General features: G+C 54.4%; 1 pseudogene; it reads right to left on the reverse strand.

The window, feature by feature from the left end:
- Positions 1–1,377: 1,377 nt before the first annotated feature.
- On the reverse strand, positions 1,378–1,464 carry LOC132217723 (U5 spliceosomal RNA; annotated as a pseudogene).
- Positions 1,465–7,083: the final 5,619 nt, after the last annotated feature.

The raw sequence follows: 7,083 nt of genomic DNA on the forward strand, positions 1-7,083 counted from the left end.
CCTCCATGCTCACCGTCTGGCGGGGCGGCAGACACCAGCCAGGGCCAGCGGTGCCGGGGGCACCCACAGTGCAGGGACGCCTCCGCAGCAGGCGAATGGAGGGAACAGCATTTGGAGCAAATCCCCTTGACAGAAACTTGCCCCAGGTCCAAAAGCATCACTGAAAACCCAAATGGTTTAAGTCTGGCAACTCATCAGACGGCCGTTTGTGTAAGAAACGTGTGATGAGTGGTCACAGCAGAGGCAGCCATCCCAGCCCTGCATGTGGGGCTTCGGGGTCTCAGAGTTCCGGGAGTCTCTGGAACTGAAGTTGTTTTGAATGGAGTGAAGGGATTTACCATTTGCTAATGATTCACAGGAACAAAAAAACACACCAAAACCCCCAATTCACCCAGAGACCCAGGAAGATGTTCCTGTTTTTTTCCAATCAGCACAGACTCTGGATGAAGTGTTTCAGGGGGCGGCCCTCTCCCGGTGACTCGGTGGGCAAGCATCAGTCGCGGGCCCGGAGAAGGCCCTGCGTGTGGTGTTCAGCGGGCCAGGCAGACACCAGCCGCAGGGATCCTGGGCCTCTGGGGCAGCCCAAATCCACAGCTGCTGCGGCCCCGGCTCCGGCCAGCGCCTCTGCTTCGCGCCCCTACCCCACAGGAGCAAATACCCTACAGGAATGTGGGAAACCCTACGGAGACCGACCGGCCTGGGGTCTGCTCACCGCCAAAGCCCCTCCGAAGGTTCTAATCAGCTTTAGAGCAGAGCAGTGCCTGGTGCAGAATTGCAGCCAAATGGTAACTTTTTTCAACATATCTGAAGATGAAATCTTCCTTTTGCTGCAGTTCTTAGAATTGTTTTTTCCATCAACAGTCTAAGACGCCTGCCCCCTCCTCCCACTGCCTCACCCCTTCCGCCAGCTTTCTCTCAAGTTAGCTCTCAGCTGGGCTCACCCACTCCCGGCCCCCGAGAGCCAGGGAAGCAGAAATTTTAATTTTTAAAATGCTCACTGTCTGAGGGAACTTAGAAAACCTATGGCTGCTCTAGGACAGTTCTCGCCTCTGCAGAAACTCATCCTCTGTAAACATGTTGGTCAATCAAGAAAGAGTTTTGGGAGTTTCCAGGGTCCCACAACTTTGTCACTCGTAGCAACGTCTGTGCTTTAGTCGCAATGGACTCCGAGCACCCATACTAGGGCGTTTTAAAAATTATCTGCTGCTTCCTTCCCAAGTCTGAGCTCCTTTTCCTGTGAACTGAGGTTTTCAGTTCGAGGGTGGCCGGGACAAGAGTTTGTTGCACCGCAGATCAGCTTGCTGAGAACCGTCACCAGAACGCAATGGGTGCAGAGAGCATTGTTAGCTGTTTGTTTTACTTTTCGTGTGTGTGTGTGTGTGTGTGTGTGTTTAATTGTTCCTCTCCACAGAAATCTTTGGTAAAAGGTGGAAGATTTATGTGATCTGGAGAGAAACCAGACTATGTTAGCTATTTTTAATGAATGAGCACAAGGTGTAGAGCAGCCGTGGGCAAACTACGGCCCGCGGGCCGGATCCGGCCCATTTGAAATGAATAAAACTAAAAAAAAAAAAAAAAAAAAAAAGACCGTACCCTTTTATGTAATGATGTTTACTTTGAATTTATATTAGTTCACACAAACACTCCATCCATGCTTTGTTCCGGCCCTCCGGTCCAGTTTAAGAACCCATTGTGGCCCTCGAGTCAAAAAGTTTGCCCACCCCTGGTGTAGAGTCAGCACCCGTGGCCCACGTGGAAGACACTAGGCGAGGTGGTGTGATCGCCGTGACGATGACAATGACTTGAGCAGAAGCAAGTTTAACACGTCACCTGGAGCGGGCCTTCTCCAGAGGGCGGGGTCTCCACCCACATTTCAGCGACCCTTCCATGTGCCGCGCCCCCTGCAGCACTGGGGCGCTACCCAGGGGCATGGTTGGAGCAGGGGCTCTGTGGCCAGTCTGCTGCGTGATGCCCCCAGGGACACACACTCTCTGACTCCCAGTGTACTCCAGTTGCCGTATTTTCAGTTGTTGCTAAGTAACTGAATAACCCGGGCTGAGTGACCAAGACTCTGTGCCAATTCTCAGAACTACTAACCTAGAGGGGTGGGCGCGTTCTTGGTGTCAAATAACTGGTTGAAGTTACTTGGGGCAAAATAGATCTCTTTCCTTCTTTGTTTTGTTGTTGGATGACAAGAAACGTCCAGGCCAATATCCATCACTTGAATAAACATCATGACAATTAGTTGACTTTCTTACTCCATGAGTCTCCTTTGTTATATTTAACAAAAGAAAAAGCTGGCAGTGGGGGCCTGGGCGATGTCCTCGCTCAGCTGGGCGGTCAGTGTCAGCCAGGGGATCCGGGGCGCTCGGGTCACCAGGGCGCCGCGTCCAGGGAAGACGGCGTTCCTTGCAGGGTCTGCCCTCAGCCTGGGCCGGCTGAGCAGCGCTCCGGTTCCGGAGGCTTCGTCCCACAGGGTTTCACTCTGAAGGACTCCGGTTCCAGGTCCAAACAGCATGTCTGTGCCTTTAAATTAGTGCGTCCCAAGCACTTTGGAACGCATTTTCCTCCTGGACATTTCAAGAGTACAGTTCTTAACCGATGGCCATAGTCGCCTCCAGGGGCCTAAGGAATCCAGACCCTCTGCCTCTGCCCTCCGTTCCCCACTACGTCAGCTCAGGCCCGGAGAGACGACTCCATGGAGCAGAATTCTGTGCTTTAGTGCTCATCCAGGAAGCCCATGGCACTTCTAGGGCTGGGCCAGTTCCCGTTCTTGCTGAAATGTTGCTTCCTCACAATTAACACCCTCCCTCCCCCCCACACCTCTGCCCCAACAACAGCCCCTGTCCTCCCTTCGTCCTCACTCTGCACCGTGACATCCTGTAGCTGCAGGCCCTATATCTGTGTGGCTGTTTCTCCCCACCCGGACCCAAATCCTAGTGGAATGTCGAGAGGTGTGAGGAGGGACCAGGCTTGGAGAACGCTCCAGGGGAGCGGGGCTGTCGGGCATAGCACCCAAGCCCCACAGCAGCAAAACCACAGCGTCAACACCTTCTGCTGAGACTCGAGGGGACTACGCCTCTGACAGGTCACAGGGGAGGTTTTCCCCAATGTCGCAGAGCATGCCAAGTGTGAAATAAACCATGAATCCAGCTCCTGCAAAAAATCCTATATAATAAAGGGCTAATATGCAAATTGACTGAATGGCAGAATGACCAGTCGCTATGACGTGCACTGACCACCAGGGGGCAGACGCTCAATGTAGGAGCTGCCCCCTGGTGTTCAGTGTGCTCCCACAGGGGGAGCGCTGCTCAGCCAGAAGCTGGGCTCACGGCTGGCGAGTGCAGTGGCGGTGGCTCCCACCTCTGCAGCAGCACTAAGGATGTCCAACTGACATTAGTCGGACATCCCTCGAGGGCTCCCAGACTGCAAGAGGGCGCAGGCCGGGCTGAGGGACCCCCTGAGTGCATGAATTTCATGCATCGGGCCTCTAGTTAAAGTCAGATTTAACATACAATCCAGCAATTCTATTTCTTGGTAAATATTGAAAAGAATTGAAAGCAGGGTCTCAAAGAGAAATTCGTACATCTGTGTTCATAGCAGCATTATTCTCAATAGCAAGACGGATGAATGAGAAAACACAGTGTGGCATATTATTCAGCCTTAAAAAGCGAGGAAATCCTGACACAGCCTACAGCGTGGGTGAACCTTGAGGACATTACGCTGAGACAAGCCAGTCACAAAACGGCAAATAGTGCATGATTCCACTCATACGAGGCCCCTAGAGGTGTCAGAATCATAGGGACAGGAAGTAGAATGGGGGTCTCCAGGGGCTGGGAGGGGTGGGGAGTTAGTGTCAAATGGGGACAGGGCTTCGGTTTGGGCAGACGAGTAAGTCCTGGAGATGGACGGTGGTGACGTTTGCACAACAGCGTGAATGTGCTGAACTGTCCACTTAAACATGCCTAACATGCTACATTTATGTTATGTGCATTTCACCACAATACAAATGCATAAATGGACAAACCAAAGAGTCCAGATGAAGTCCTTCCCCCTAAGCCTGGATTTATGCAGCGTCTCTCAGGAACCGTGGGTTCCCAGCTGGGAAGCCCAAGGTTGCCTCCCGCCTGGCACCCCATTGGCAAAGATCCTGCTCACGTGGCCCCTGTAAGGTCTGAGCAGGGATCCTCACTGTGTGGTCAGAGACCACCTCCCACAGAGTCCTCTGGGGCCGGTTTACAATGCAGGTTCCTGGGCACCAGGAACAGATCTTGGAGTGGAGGGGCTCAATCGCTTGCATTTCAGCAAGCCCCTCACATAATTCTTATGCCCACACAAACAGAGGGCAGGTCCTTTGCCCAGACTGCCCTTCAAAATATTGACTCACAAACCCAAACCCAGCTCTGGTCCAATCCAGGCAGGAAGGCCACTCAAAATTGCTTTTCACAAGTGCACTTTGTGATATTTTCAGTCCCCAGGTCTCCATACTGTCATAACCTTTTTAAAAGGGTGTTAATCTAGAGGTGACCCTTAAACCGTTACTGATCGTGAAAATTTATAGAATCACTGAATGTCTCAGGCGAGGCCAATAAAACCCAGCCCTCTCACCTGCCGTGAGGCCGTGGGCCAACCAGTGCAAAGCTGGAGCCCGACAGAGTCCTGCTCACATGGCACTTCGGCTGCCAGGGCCACCTGCTGCTCTCGGGTCTCCACGGAGGCCCTGAGTCACAGCTCCTCTGCAGCGGGGGCAGTGGGGCGGGGGGCGGGGGGGGGGGGGGCGGTGGCTGCCGCACTGCGAAGTGTGAACTTCCCCTTTGATTCAGGGGGTCAGTCTCACCTGGCATCCTGCCTGCAGGGGGTGGGGTGGGGGGAGTAGTGGTCAGGCAGTTGAGAAGGTGTCAGCCACACCCCATCAACCTCTCAGGGATGCTGGCCGAGCAAGCAGCCCCCCAAGGACGTCCTCCTCCTCCCCCTTGAGGAGTGACCCTCAGCCGGAAACCCAGTGCCAGTTAGCAGCAAGCAAGCCCTCTCGGTCCAACCCGGCAGGCTGGTGGGCGAGGAGGTCAGACGAAGACCAGACAGAAGCGCCCGGAGGAAGGTAAGTGTACGAGGGCACATCTGGACCTACGGAAAGCAGGCCGGTGGGAAAGAGCCCCTCTGGGCGGGCCGGGGACATGCTGCTGCAGCCACACAGCACAGGCATCTCCCAGAAAGCCGTCTTTGCAGGTGCTATTTTGCACATAAAGGAAAGAACGAGAGCTCGATAAAAACAGGACCCTTCGACGAGGACCCTGAGAAGACCACCCGCCTTGAGGTAGTTTGTTCTCTCTGCTTTTGTTCAGTCATTAAATGATCTTTGAACCTGCAGGTGTGCCGAGGTGAGTGGTTCTCTCGTCTCTGCTCAGATGCTGCAGTTACAGGGCCAGGGAGGGCAGGGACTGGGCAACTGGTATCTGCCAGGCATGGACATGCCAGCCCAACAGGTAAGAGGGACGCTTAGACGGCTGTGGCCTTTTCTGTGAGAGACCACCCAGTGAAAGCTCCGCACGCCCCATCAGACACCGGGCAGAAGGACTGGACGAGGAAGAGACTGGAGAGCCCATGGGCAGGTGCCCTGCGTGGCCTTCGCACATCTCCGTCCAGGAGCAGCTCAGAGGAACGGCCCGGGTGCCGCCTTGCCAGGGGGGTGTCTGGCTCTCACCCCCTGGCAGCAAGGGGCAGTGGGCAGTGTGACCTTGGAGAACACGCCCCTTTACATGAGCTCAGTTTTCTCCTCCCAAAAAATGACAACAGAATCAGCTCCAGCCTCTCCTGACCCCCAGGGAAGGCGGAGAACTTGAGTTAATAAATTGAGCAAGCTCATGGGAATCCAGAAGGGGTGTGACTCACTCTGAAGCGACAGGCCTGCCAGTGGCGGGCCAGTGAGTGTCCCTTTCTCACCCGCCACAGCCAGAGCCATCTCGAGCACCTAACATGCTGCCCACCAGTCCTCCCACACAGGCAGCTCACAGGGCCCCACGTCCACTGCCAACCTGTGGGCCTCTGGGCCCCATGGGTGCCAGCCCCACCTCAGCCTCCCCGGCTTCTCCCAGCACAGCCGTCGCCTGGCTCTGGAGGTAGCCTGGGACACAGAGGCCCAGCTCAGGCCTGGCCTGGGGACGTGGGGTGGAGCTCCCTTCAGACTTCTGGAAGATGAGACTGGGCAGCAGGTGCCACGCCCTGGGTCTCTCCAGGTGCCTCTGTGAGGACAGCAGCAAACCCTCGAGGACAGCTGGTCGCCAGCACAGAGTGGCCATGCGAGGCGGAGGGCAGGCGGCAAAGCTGGTACCGCACGGAGAAGCCAGGGTGTCCGTGCGCTATTTGGGAAGGGTGTCTGGGATTTGCCCCCCACGTAGCCCAGCGGAAGGGGAGGTAGGGGAGCAGGGAGCGTGGGATGACCACCCTGCATCTGAGTGATGGGTGCACATGCGTTCATTGCATGTACACATGTTTGAATTTTCCCAAATAATTGTCTCCTTAATCCTGACCGATTCACCTACAGAGCCACACTGTCCCGCCCCTGCAGTGTGATCCATCCCTCCTCCCTGGGACTTCAGGCCACTTAAAGTTTGAAATTTTTTTTTTAATCTTTACAAAGGCAGCAATGGCATTTAACTGATGCCTGAGGTGAGGGAATCTCATCCAAAATCTAGGGACACATGCACAAATCAACATGAAAACTGTTGCAAAGTCCAATAGGTTGGACTTCTCTTTTCACTATTTTAGGTTGAAAAAACAAGGACATACTTCTGCCTTCTCGTCAGGACGAATGGATTTTGCTAGGCCACAAAGGTGAACTCAGAAAACGTGTATCTTAAACAGCCTTTGGGATCAAAGGCAAAAATTAGCCTAAAACATTTCAAATGCAGCACGTGTTGCATCCATTATCTCATCTGCCCTTGAAAACTGAGATGGAAAAATGAGCCTCGAATAGCAAGAAAGAACTTAAACGTAAAGCATGGATGGTGGAGGCTGTTGGAGGGGCAAGACTCATCTCGGCCCCTCGAGAGAGCAGCGGCAGCCGGCATCCATCACGTGTGCTCC

This window comes from Myotis daubentonii, chromosome 15 (genome assembly GCF_963259705.1).
Source record: "Myotis daubentonii chromosome 15, mMyoDau2.1, whole genome shotgun sequence".
Classification (NCBI taxonomy): domain Eukaryota; kingdom Metazoa; phylum Chordata; class Mammalia; order Chiroptera; family Vespertilionidae; genus Myotis; species Myotis daubentonii.